This window comes from Homalodisca vitripennis, chromosome 2, assembly GCF_021130785.1.
Source record: "Homalodisca vitripennis isolate AUS2020 chromosome 2, UT_GWSS_2.1, whole genome shotgun sequence".
Lineage (NCBI taxonomy): Eukaryota > Metazoa > Arthropoda > Insecta > Hemiptera > Cicadellidae > Homalodisca > Homalodisca vitripennis.
Genome location: NC_060208.1, coordinates 124,109,133 through 124,122,774, shown reverse-complemented (window position 1 = coordinate 124,122,774; position 13,642 = coordinate 124,109,133).

Sequence of the window (13,642 nt, the reverse complement as noted above, 5' to 3'; positions counted from 1 at the left end):
AACTTTAAATTCATATTGTCCAAGGTTATTAAGAGAAAAATGTATTAAAGAGTAATCACAGCATATTAAATTGTTTTATTTAGTATTTTGGGTATTGTTCATTCCAAAATCTGAATAAAATATATAGCCGTATATTACTAAATATCTAATAAAGTATCTTCCTCAGTCAGTAGTACTGAGCGGTCGAGCCTCTGATATATCACAAAATTCGCTTGTAAAAAAATTTTAATTCTACACACAAGCGTGCTTTTAATGTTACATTTAATTTTGATAATCCTACAATTAGATAATCCTAAAAGTTAACAACTTGAAAACCCTGTCAGGAATCTAGAGCAGTACTGCCACCAAGACAATATTGAAATCAGTGAACAGCCTAAAGCCCCTAACGAAAATGAGATTTAGCTGCTTAAGGACGTTGGACGAGCTATCGGCGTGGAGGTGGAGGTGGTGGAGGGCTAGGTGGTTGCGGTAGGCTACACTGTGTCCGTACCTAGACCCAAGTGTGCGTCCCGCTCCTCATAGTTCGATTAAATACATGAGACCGCAGGAATACTTGGTTGCAGGCCTTTTGCCAAAAGAAGACCCTAATATCAAAGAAAATCATTAGAATTCTACCAAGAGACTCAAGGATCTTTAGAGGTGAGCTCCTTACCCCATCCAATAAGCTTATTCTTAAAGACTTAAATGAAGCTGGTAAGAAGTTTTATATGCAATATATCTGGTGTAGAGAAAGCAAATTCTAAGTTAGGAAAACCGATGACATGAGAAGTATCAAATTGAATAGCGTTCAAAAGCTAGAAAAAATAAACTGTAAAAACTTACATCAAAGAGCAATCAGACAGAATTTTATTACAATTTAAACATCGCAAGTTTAATGTATATATATAATTTCAATAAACATTGAATCGCAAAAAGTACTTGCTCCGCCGGGAGTCGAACCCGGATCTCTCACTTGCCTGGTGAATGTGCTACCATTACACCACAGAGCGCTTACTTTTTCCAATTCAATTATTTTGTATTTGGCCGTATCTGTCACATATGTGTTTAAATAACCAAACTTCATATGATCAGGAGACCAAATACCTGTCAAACGACTTTTATTTACATTAAATTGTATAAATGGCAATTGCCTTATTTAATTTCAATAAACATTGAATCGCAAAAAGTACTTGCTCCGCCGTGAGTCGAACCCGGATCTCTCACTTGCCGGGTGAATGTGCTACCATTACACCACAGAGCGCTTACTTTTTCCGATTCAATTATTTTGTATTTGGGCTGCTACAAACGGTTACAATAAAATATTCATACGCGTGCCAATTAGGTAGTTAGTCCGTTAATTTAGTTCCGGAACATTGGATAAAAAAAATAATATTAAGTTGTACTTAATTCATTACACATGGTAGCACATTCACCCGGCAAGTGAGAGATCCGGGTTCGACTCCCGGCGGAGCAAGTACTTTTTGTGATCCAATGTTTATTGAGATATATATATATATATATATATACCCGAAATAAAAACAGTTTGATTTTACACCATCATAATAAATTTGTGTAGTAAAAATGGAAAAGGTTGTAAGTGCCAAAAATAAAAAAATGACTTTTTCGGTGAAAAGCGAAGTAAAAGCCAAGCGTAATAAGATAGACAAGGTAGTAAGTGCCACAAAAATTGCCCCTAGTTTGTAGAGCAGTCGGAAGATGTCAGCACCGTGTAAGAGCCGTGCGGGGTTGAAAGTGGAGAACGATGTAAGTCCACCCGCCAATGATGTATGTTCCTTGGCTATTCCGTAGTTATTTGCTGTTGCCGGGCGGGCAGTGACGCTACGCATGCTCGCCGCTTTTACGTTTTGTGTTGTTTTACGTAGTGATTATTTTATTTAAGTGTGTTGCGTGTAACAGGCGTTGAAGTATTTATTAGTGCAGTGTTCTATCTTACTAAAAATGGAAGCACCTCCTGTTCGTAAGAAAGTTCTAGTGGAGAGAAGACGAAGGGCTCGGGAAAAAGGAGACAGTTATGTTACTTGTAAAGGAAAGACTATCCCCGCGAAAAATCCCCCCACCTCCTGAACGAAGCTGTTCATGTAAGTACCAATGCAAAAAACTTAGAGTAACGAACAAAAACTGATATTGTTTATGGAATTCTACAAAGTTGACGAAAAAAGCCAAGGGAACATATTTACTCAACCACATGCAGATGCTACCTATTGCCCGTAGAAAGACACGGGAATTACGATGATCCCAGTGAGAGTAGACGCACCTGCTCGTTTGCATACAACATTCCTGATGGTTCTGGCAAAAACATACAAATTTGCAAAAAAAAAAACTTTAAAGAAATTTTTGCTATTTCTGAAAGGAAGTTGATTGGTTTACAAACTAAAAAAAAACAGGATGCTTGATTTTCGAAGACAAAAGAGGGAAAACCCCTGGATCAAATGAACACAAGGTGAAGTATACAGAAAATGACCGTAATCTGGTTAGGTGTCATATAAATTCTTTCCCAAGATACGAAAGCCATTATTGCCGAAAAGTATCAAGCAATGAGTTTTTTTGTCCCCAGACCTGAACAAACACAGAATGTTTATGGCATTTAAAACCCAATACCCTACAAGTCCAGTCAACTATAGTTTTTTATACAGAAGTATTAAAAAAAAGATTTCCCAAAACTCAAGTTCAAGGCTCTTGCAGCTGATACTTGCAAAAAAATGTGATCTTTTTAAAGTGCAGATTTCATCAACGACCAATGAAAGGGCAAAACGGGAAGTTAAAACTAAACAAGAAATTCACCATCGAAAAGCTGAAAAGGCCCATGTCTGCATGAAAGAGGATATTACTTTGTCCCAACTTCCAACTGGTACCCGCTACAACATTATGTATGGACTTGCAACAGGTGATGTTCGTGCCCATGCTTACCCATAGCACCATGTTTTTACTGCAGACAACTTTCTTGCTATAATCTAGGAATACATGTGGGGGATAATGACTCAGCGTTTATGTGTATGTGGCATGAGGGCATCGGAGGTCGGGGAGCCAATGAAATAGCTTCTTGTCTGTTTAAAGTTGCTACTGTTCAAGGCCATTTTTCTCGGAGAAGACTTGTAATATGGTGCGACAACTGTGGTGCTCAAAATAAAAACAGGAATGCTCTTAATGGCAAATTATTTACCTAGTTCACAAAGGGTTTTAATCGCTCTATTAACTTGAAGTATCTTGTAAGTGGGCACAGTTATATGAACTGTAACAGAGACTTTGGCATTATTGAAAAACGCCGCAAAAATGCAAAAGCAATGGTTCCTAAAGACCTGGAAGATGTAGTTGCAAGTGCAAAATTTTAAATCCCCTTCACAGTTGGTTTCTATGAAGACAGAAGACTTTATAGATTTTAAAGGTCTTGCAAATCAGTTCATTAACACAAAAGATCTAGCTATCAGCAAAATTTCCCACTTCCGAGTTCTCATAAGAATCCAAGCACAGTGAAGGTAGCGTCAGTTTTGGCACTTCAAGATGATGGTATGTAACATGGAACAAAGTTGACGTCTTAGTCTTAAAGGAAAAAGGCCGACCTTGGCAATCTTTCCCGACTTAAAGGACTTGCCAAAAATCCAGTTTAAAATCAAAAATCTCACAAGAAAAGAAGAAACGATCTGATAGGAATGATAGACTACATAGAAAAGGCAGAAGACAAGCAGTTTTATAGAGATCTTCTGGCAGCAGACACCGTTCCTGATGGTGTCATGGAGGTGGATGCAGACATTGAAGACAAGGACTACTAGTTTGTATTAAAAGTAAGGTATTTTAAATGTACAAAGTCCTAGAGTTAATAATATTAAAAATAATATTAATAATATTACGTATATTATGTAACTTTTTTCAGAAAGTCAAGACTATGACTAAAAGTGTTTTATCTTTTGTACGTATTATCATGTATCCTTGTAACATATTTTGATGTTATGGTGTACATTAAAACGCTTCTAAACAATACTGGACTTACATCCTTTTTTTTAAACTAACCCTTCACTTACATCATTTATTAAATAAAGAAAGGCACATACATCCTTTTCCACAAAAAAAAACCGATTGCTCTTATATCTTTTTTCCATATTTTTTTTGGTTTCCGCTTATATATTTATAGCAGAAATTGTATTATATGTTATTCCTATTGATATTATATTTTTTTATAAATATAAAAAATATTTTATTAGTAAATATTCAATGTTTTTTAGACATATTTTATTGAATACTGAAAATTTAGTTTCTGGCACTTACAACCTTTTCCATTTTTACTACACAATTATGATTTCCGAAAATCAATAGAATAACTAGGACCTAGGAAATGAGTAAGCTTAAAGACTTCTTTGTAATTTTTATTATTCACTCTCTAACTTTTTTCACTATCCATTCATGCCAGTAGAACATATGCACGGTAATTAAAGGTTAATTGCTACTTAGTTTCAATCAGCGAGTCTGATTTAATATTAAACTGATAATATAAAACATTTTCTGGATTACGTTTAGCATTTAGTTGCATTATGTATAGCGGTATTGACTATTCTTGATACATATAAACGTTCATGAGAAATAATTTATTTTGAATTTTAATTTGAATGTTGAACTGAATTTACTTTAAACACATGCAATTGAATTTCCAAAGACTCAAGTACTATTATTTTTGGTTTTTTATCAATACACCAAGTTTACTTTCATGGCGTGTTAAGCTCATAAAAGTGAGGTGACTGGTCACTGATGACTTAGAGTTTTAATTGACTTACAAATTATGTCATTGTACAGACAAGAGGCTAATAAACCATAACTTTACTTTGATGCAGTAATTTTCTAGAGGCTGCATTTTTGCTATGCCCACTGTATCACCAGCAGCTCTGGTAACACATTTGAAGCTCATAGAGGTCTAAGGTTAGAAAGTTGAAGATACAAGATTCATGTCCTCTTGAGGATATCTAGGCCTATATTTAACTAATATTTAACATTCAACTTTAAATGGAAATGTATTTATTCTGATTTTCTATAATATAGGGATATTTAAAACTATGAAATAGTTCCCTTGTTAAGACTAATACAATTAAACCATGAAAAAGTACCTTACAGGTCAGTTGCGGTTCAATACAGCTGAGCTATTTGTGGCATTCAGTGACAATTATTCAATATGTATCGATGTAAAATTAAACTAAATGTATTGTAGCAAATGAATTATTATTTTTCACTAATCTGTTAGGTTATGTGTAAATATTTAGAAAAATTCCTAAAACTTATCCATAATATTTTTAATATTAAAGTGTATACAAAATATTTAAAATTGACACTGAATCTAAAATTATGCTAAAAATTAAATACTACCGTGTATTCTTTACCTTTTCAGAGCGATTTTATTATCTTTATATGAAGTACCACCTTTAAATGTTGCTTATTTTAAAGAATACTATATTGCACAAGTAAAATTTAAGACGCAAACTTTTTGAGCACGTACAAATGGCTTGCAGTAAATTTTATTTCCAATATTTACAACCTCTTCTCGTGAATAAAACATAAGGATTCATCCCACCGGACAATGCAGTGGTCTTTTTGTGCAAAATGTTGAAATATATTTTCCTATTTTTACATTGATCCGTGTTGAATACAAGCCATGAGGACATAAGACATATTATAAATGAATTACAATGAAATCATTCATTTTAAATTAAGCAAATAATGATCAGGTTTATATGCGAAAGTCATTACTTGATCCTTAAATCGTCGGCTAATAATATATGACTATTTGCCATGGACTAATACTGGCTTGTTTAATGCAAAAGGAAGATACTAATGTTTAATGGTATTATAAATTTATAAAACTTTTAAGGTGTTTCAATTTTTTATATCAATATCATTATATTTTTACTATTTTATTTGTAACAATTAGTGTATTTAAATGCAATATTTCAAAATAATTACACCCCTAAAAATACTGTTTTCATTAATGTGCATTGTAATAAATATTAAATAAAGCATTCTGTTCTACAGTAACACACATTTGGACTTATGGTTTGTCACTTTTGCCTATTGTTCCACTCGTATATTAACCTAAAACGGATTCTTAATGCTTGCAGTATTTGAGGAAATCCTCCTTCACCCACATTCTTTTTTGTATAAAAATTGCAAACCTTCAATTTCCGTACCTTCAAATGATAAAATACAAATTTATCAATTATATATGGCCTCAAAAAAGCAATAACTGTAATAAACCAACGTACTTAATAACTTAGTTTATTCGTTTACGTACGACTTAAAGCAACGTGAATCTGCTTTGAAATATATCGTCACAACCTATTTCATAGCTCATAGGTAACTTATAATTACTATAAAATCATTCTAATAATTTTGTGCTAGTTAGTACCCTTAGTATAACATACCACTCACTTTAAATTCATCAATTACTAATGGTGCAAATACCATCTTCTTTTCATTAAATTATTTTCTTTACCATATTTTGTAACATTAAGGAGCAGTAGCATTATTAAAGTGATAGAGTTCATAACCAAGGGAGAAATATGGGCGGACGCACTGCGGTGATATCAGCAAACACTTTTATTAAAGTAAGACTAGACTGTCTGTAGTTAGTTGCACGTAAACTATAAAACGTGAAAATTTTGTCTAAAACCCGTAACTTAAATTTAATGTATTTTAAACGAATATCACTTTTGAATCTGCCTTGATTCAATCCTAATCACTTATGCACTTGGTTATTTACCAGGGAACATTATCTGTAAGATCATGAATGTTTTGGTTAGTTTACCTTTTGTTTCATCAATAAAAACGAAGAGCAATACAAGTGTAGTAAATGGGAAATGGAAATAACAAACCTCCATGTTACCTTAAATAGAAAGGTTGAACGCTTTATCCAAAAATATTTTGAGAAAGCTTTGCAACATTTTATCAAAGTATGGGTATTGAATCTACATAAAAGCAGCATGCATTAACAGTGTAACATAATCACATTCTTTACTAATCACGTCTTTTTAAAGTAATATTCCTATCTAATAATAAATACTAATTATTATTTGTTATGGTTGGGAATGTTTGTAATAACAACAAAGTTTTAATGAACCACATTGTTAATAATCGTCAAAGTATTAAATTTTTATACAAAATGCACAAGTACGAGTGTGTTTGAGTACGCTAAATATTTTAATGCGTAACACGCGTCCCTAAGTTTGTTTGTAAAATCACAAGCATTGCATTAATTCATTCTCGAGACATCCTGTGGTTAGATAGAAAGACAATGTAACACAAAATAAGTTTTTACATTTCTCGTGAGACTAAAAAGAATTGTGTGAGCCTAATAAGTCATGTAATTCGTTGAAGCTTAGCCAAATTCATAATTGGACATGCACCATCATAGCCATCATTCTTCTCAATGTATAAATAAATTTCAGGCCAAATTTGATGTCTGTAGATGATCCAGATATCTGCACGTAATAAATTCGCCTCTTCATCATTGAGGCAGGTTTTACAGGTCGTTCCCACGTACAAGACCAATGTACAAATTGTACAATGAACAATTTACAAACGTTTAACTAAATCCTAAGAAATGTACCCTCAGAACTAATGCTGCTAAAACATAAACAAAGCTTCATGTAAAATATAAAGTATGAGATCTTGGTCTGTTGACGTGCAGGATAAATTAACCACATTCTTATCATAGTTCACGTACAATTTATATGATATGTAGCATGTTTTTAATTTAATATAGTGATCTTTTGTAACACGTAACTATTGAATCTCACATATAACAGAAACCACAAATATTTCTCATTGACTGTATAAAGTATGTATATTACTTTTATAGTGGGTTTGTACATGCACATAACAATTTTACTAAGCATTTATTTAGATTTGTTTATTAATTTTTAGGTCTGGTTATGAAACTGAAGGCAAACAAAAAAATTGAGGGAATGAGGAAAAACAACTGAGTAATTCGTTAACTAATACTCCCATATAACGCTTTTTATACAATTTATAGTTTATTAAAGCACGTAAAAAGTAAAGCTTAGTACACAAAATAAAATTCATTTAACTTGTGTTTAAAAGTATAAGTAGAAACCCGTAGGATGAAAATGTGAGGATTGGAACTGTCTGAACGTCGACTTGGGGTCCATCGCCTCTGATCCTGGATTACACTTCGCAAACTTTGCTTCCTTTTAATTTATAACCATTATACATTTATGTGTATTTCTTAACAATGATAGTTGTTAAACACAACTGTAGATGCAATTGCAGTTCGTAGTGCACTTGGAAGCTATAAGTAGTTGATTTACAGCCAAAACTTGTCACACTTAAAAAATCTTATATGCGCCTTTAGTTATTTTAAACATGAAAGTAAATAGGAATTTCAATTATCACCTTCAAAGTTGAAACTATCCGGTTAGGACGATACGAGGTATAATGTAATTAACTATTTAATAAAATTGAGCTTGAATTACTTACGACAAATGTCTTATTTATACAGAGGTTTCCAACATATTCTATAATTACAATGAATAGTTGTATTTTATTTTATTCTATTGTATGATGAATAATTTTAAAAAAATCTCTTTACTTAATTTTAAAATGTATTGTATTTTTTGTATTCATACGTAAACTTAAACATACAATATTTATTCATTAGAACATTGTAATAATTTTATGAATTTGTACAAGAAAGCACAAAATTAAAACTATAGATAACAAGGTTATAACTTTTATGAGAGATAGGATAAAAGGAATACATATTTAAATAATATTAACGATTAAAACTAGCATATAAGACATAAAATATACTCTGAAATTAGTTGAAATTATTATTATAGTATAATAACAATTTAAGTATAATACCTTGTTATTATAGTGCGTTTTAACTAATAATAACTTAGTAATATCCTGAGTTCTGGTATTCAACTCACAGTCATGTTATTTAGATACCACGATACAACATTAAACGATTTGAAACATATAAAGTGACTAAAATAACTTTTTACAGATACCTGGAACGTAATCAGTAAAGCCCCATGTTTTGGAGTAAAACCTCACGAACTGTTCAAAATATTACAGTATGGTACATCATTTCCATTGCAATAAACTATTTTTAATACACTGTTAATAATCATCTGTATTCAAAGTTAAAATGTCCGAATAAATGTAAAATTCTCGTGTATACGGTAAGTTTTAAGAACCGTACTTAACAACCTTTAAAAGCTTATATATAAAATTATTTTGTAGTAAATTTTCATCCTATAGTGTCAATACATTTATAATTAAATTTTTTTTTATATTATATTTATAGAATTGAAATATTATTATTAATTTTTCTTAATTTTTACAATGTTTAAAACGTTTGCCATTTAAAAATGTTAAAAATTTACAATTATAATATAGTTTAATTTCTCTCTTGATTTTAACAATAACTGGGCTAAATTTGAGTTTTTGTAAATACTAGTTTATTTTTTAAAGAAAGATATAATGTATAAAAATACAGACCGACAGAAAGATATTGAACATTAAGGCACCTGTAATACATGTTTTTATTACATTTTAGCTTGAATTTTAGAGTTGAACTAAAAAGAAATGTGTAGAGTACAAAAAGAAGATGTATAGTACTGATTATAGTACTATATTACTACTTCAAACCCAATAGATTGAAATGCATTTTCATCAAAAACGGGTTTAGTACTATTTCATTATATTATGAGTACTATTATGAAATGTAATCTATTTTCTATACTAAGGAGTAAAATGAATGTATTCACTGACCTGTGTAATAGGCAGCGTGTATGTGTGTGTGTGTGTGTGTGTGTGTGTGCGTGTGCGTTTGGTGTGTAACTCAGGAACAAACAATGTTGTAATGGGTGCTGTTAGCGGTAATATCCTACCTAATGCCAAGGTAATGGGGTGGGTTTAAGCACCGGATATGAACAATCGTACCGTCATTACCTCTAGTAATTTCCTCAGATTACTCTACACAGATGGTTCGTCGAGTGTGAGTAACTAAATCATTCACTATAGCTAACTCAGTGTGTATTTTTATTAGTCCAGAATTCGAAGTACTGTTTACAGATCAAACAATCATTTGACTAATAGATATCTAAAAAGTCGACTGGGACATTTTTATTACCGGTACACAAAAGACAAAATATTGGTAAACACACAAAAGGCCAAATTAGTAGTTTCTAAATAATACGCATAATAAGAGATACATTTGACGCACCTATAAATAAATCTAATTTTATTAAACGCAACGATTCATCACTATCAATAAGCAAACGGGCACTAAAATCCTTAAAAATTAAAGTTCTTATAAAATATTGTTTGGCTATAAAATGCACTAAAAGTAAATAATTCGGATTGCTAAATTGTTGATTATTAAGAAAAATGTTTTAATGTGAAAATGTGCTACATATTCATTTTAATTTTAGAGAACGTAGTGGAGAGATATAGGGTTATGAGAACGTTGTTGTTTTTAGAAGGAAACATAGGGAAATATTTAAGGTAATTCGTTTCCAGGAAAGTTCCTCTCATTGTCTGGTTTTTACCTTCCATTTGAATTTGCACTGAGTCGATGTTACACCTGATCTGGGGAAACTAATGTTACACATATATGTGGTCAAACAGGAGCGGCATCTCACTGACCTCAAATGTTGAGATATTCGAGTGGAAGAGTAGAACGATAGGTCTAGTACACTGCGAAGTGTGTTTAGTTTAAATGGCTGAACTCGACTTGAATAAGTTCAACTGAAGCTCCCTCATCATTGGTTTTCGAAATGAGATTGGATCCTACTATCAACATTACACATAGTGAAAATCGTATCTCACCGGGAGCAAGTGCATAGGTCTTTTTAGCACTAAACGGAATGAGTAGTTTCCTCACCTGTTTGTCCCTAGTGAAAAAATACTATAAAAACTACTCAACCAGGACATGCTCACATATCTTGGTCAGAGTTTGGTATGTTACTCTATATGATAAACGAAATTAAGATATTTAGGTGTTTTAAATTTTACTACAGTGTACACAAGTTACTCATAGTTACATAACTGTTACGTGAAGCGGTTTCACGTGGAATATAGATATACAAAATCAAATTATAGCTTTCAATATATAAACACAAAAAAACAGCGATGTTTGCTAAAAGATTCAGAATAAAGTTTGTACAGCAATCATTACATACATAAACAATCTATGGTATTATATAAAAATGTTATGGTGTATGTGTGTGGTCGTTTGAGTGGTAACATGTGTGGTGCTTAATCACATAAAAACTACTGAGCTGAACGAACTGAAATTTAACATGGATGTTCTTAAGCTCCCTGGTATATATATATTGGCATAGTCCCATGAGTAATGTTCGCTAATGCCCAGCCAATTATCTATAAGAGAATACATGCAGCATATGATAAAAGGTACACATTTTTCACTGTCGTTGTATTTTGTATTGTTGATTAGCTCACTAACTCTCACTACATCTGTGGTCAAATGTACAATGAGAAACGATCTTAGTAGCTTCTAGTTTATGATCTTGTTCACACTCGTAATATGCAGTAACCGTTTCCTCCCTTTCCATTTAAAATAAATTGCTCATTAAAGTATTCTAAAACGGATATAATTACTTTAGTAATTTATGTAAAACACTCTCGTCTGAAATTTAAACAAATTTAATAAGAGGGGATCAGTGAAGGATGGTTTGGGAAGTAAACGGACAGTAAATTTAATTTCAGTTTCCAAGAGAAAAACCATATTAATGTTTTGAGAGTTTTAACTTGAGCAAACGTCTTTCATGGTGTAATAAAAATACTAAGCATATATATTTTTTTTACTGGAGTTCTTAATATTTATTATTGACCTATTTATAAATTATACTGTCTTACATTGTTTGTTATTTGTGGTCAAGAATTATGCGGTTTTAAGATTTACTTTGGTAAAAGAAATATATTAAATTGTACAATATTGTCGAAAACCCTGTATTAAATGAATATAAAATTCACAATCTAAATTGTATTGTAATTCATTAAGTGAGAATGATTACATCAGTCTATGTACATATTGTCACAGATAATATATTTATGAATCAGGAGGCTTTTAACCCAATTATTTAGTATAATAACCAAAAACCGTCGACTATATAACAAAAAGTATTCATATGTTTATAAGGGACGGCTATTTTCTGTTGAACTAAAGCTTTGATTTTAAATGCACTAGGATATTCAAAGTAATAACTATATTAGTTTCGCAGTGAGTGTAAATCGGTTAATACACTTCAGATTAAAATTTAAACTCGTTAAGTTTGTACTGTGACATATTTCTGTTGTGTATAGATGGGTTTTTTTAAACATAACTAATCTATGGTAGGAGGGGCCGATTAAACGTGTACCGCTGATAATTTAGTTCCGGAACATTGGATAAAAATAATATTAAATTATACTGGCTGACTAGGTTGTGAAATTTACATTACATAAAATATAATTAACTAACTAACGGTACAGATATCCCCCCTGCTTTCATTTCGCAACCTAGTTAGTTACTTTACTTTAAACATATTCTAAATAACAAACTTAATTCAACCTTTTATTCATTACGTAAATTCAAATTTTCATATCATAACCCCGATAGCGCGGGGTTTCGAGAGTCTCCTATGAAATTCGCTAGATCGTATACGAATGCAGTTCTACCGGCATCTGATTTCTTTATCTGCTCACTTGGGGACCAAAAATAGAAATTTGATTCAGACAAACTATTTTCATGCAGTGCACGTTGCAGCGTCTTAGAATTTGCGGGTCGTTGCGAGAATAAGGGCATTTAAGGCGATTAAATAGTGAATAAGTGTAGTGTAGTGTTTGTTATATAGGCGCCACATTCATACTTCTTTTTTGCATTCATACCAGTGTTTTGTGTATAGTGTTTTGTCGTTAAATACCCTGAGACTTGCGGACCAGTTACCAATATTGATCGAGTACTTTGGAATGAAACGTCCCCTCACGAGTAGTTAAGTCTCACATTTCTTATTAATACTGCATTACTCTTAATATATATATTTACATACAACATCCTATACATCTTAACTCTACACGAATTTAACACTTCAAATATATCTATAAAATTCAAACTTCAATATTTCGACGTACATACAAAAGCCAGGCACAATTTTTCATATTTGTTTCCTTTATTACAAACATTCAGGATCAACTCTGCCTCATTTCTTTATACTAAGTCTACCTACAAATTCTTTTTCTATATTTTATTTCTACTCAAACATTCGTTTAAAATTCACCAAATATTTAACTTCCTGGATTTTATGTTATATTTTAAATGTGGCAACAAGTGGTTTCTTAAGCTAGGGATGCTACCATTTTTTTATACAGAACATGTCTTAATTTAACATTAAATCCGCAATATGAACCTTTTTTATATTCGAAACATTTTCAGTGTGTTGTACAATAATAGTTATTTTCTCATTACAATTGAATTTAAAATAACATGAATCTACATCAAGATCTAAAATTAGTTTACTATTAGTTATAAATGGGTTTCCTAATACAACGTCCCATTTTAAATTATCCAATACAATAAATTTTACTTTCCAACAAAATTTAGAAATTGTTATCTTAGCATAACAGTAACCAAAACATT